Source organism: Elephantulus edwardii, unplaced genomic scaffold, assembly GCF_000299155.1.
Source record: "Elephantulus edwardii isolate Elephantulus edwardi_28Jun2011 unplaced genomic scaffold, EleEdw1.0 scaffold00128, whole genome shotgun sequence".
In the NCBI taxonomy this organism is placed as follows: Eukaryota; Metazoa; Chordata; class Mammalia; order Macroscelidea; family Macroscelididae; genus Elephantulus; species Elephantulus edwardii.
Genome location: NW_006399878.1, coordinates 3,631,559 through 3,632,601, shown reverse-complemented (window position 1 = coordinate 3,632,601; position 1,043 = coordinate 3,631,559).

The window sequence follows — 1,043 nt, the reverse complement described above, 5'->3', positions numbered from 1 at the left end:
CTGAAATATTTCAGTTGGTATACCAACTATTCCTGGGGCCTTATTTTTTGCAATTTCCTTCAAAGCAGCCTGAAGCATGAAGATAGTTATGAAAAATAGCTATACTTTTCAATAAATGGCGGTGGAACAACTGGATGTCTATTCTATATACAAGACACTGAACTCTCATCTATACTAAATACAAAAAGTAACTCCAAATTGATCATATATCTGCATGCAAAACCTAAAATTCTAAAACCATTAGGGAAAATACAGGAAAAATGCATTATTAACAATTAGGCACACATGTCTTAGACACAAAGACCTTAAGATATTCCATAAAGAAAAAAATAAATAATTTGGACTTCATCAAAATTACTTTTTTTCTTCAGTAAAAACTCTTTTGATAATTAAATTACATGCAACACAATACAAGAAAATATTTGTCAACCGTTTATGTGATAAAGACGTTATATTCATAATACATACTTGTAAAAATTTAAAATTTAGTTATAAGAAAATAAATGAATTTTAAATAGACAAAAAATTTTAACAAATACCAGACCAAGATCATACATAGATGCCAAATAAGCATGTACAAAAGATTTCTTTAACATCATTGATCATTAAGGAAATAAAAATTAAATTCTCAAAGGATTATCAGTAAGCATCTACTAAAATACTTAAAAACAAAAAGACGCTTTCTACAAAGATGGCGCCGAAAGCGAAGAAGGAAGCCCCTGCCCCTCCCAAAACTGAAGCCAAAGCAAAGGCATTGAAGACCAAGAAGAAGGCAGTCCTGAAGGGCGTCCACAGCCAAAAAAAAGAACATCTGCACGTCACCCACGTTCTGGCGGCCTAAGACGCTGAGACTCCGAAGGCAGCCCAAATACCCCCAGAAGAGCGCCCCCAGGAGAAACAAGCTTGACCACTATGCCATCATCAAATTTCCCCTGCCCACTGAGTCAGCTATGAAGAAGAGAAGATAACAACACACTTGTGTTCATTGTGGACGTCAAGGCCAACAAGCACCAAATTAGACAAGCTGTAAAGAAGCTCTATGG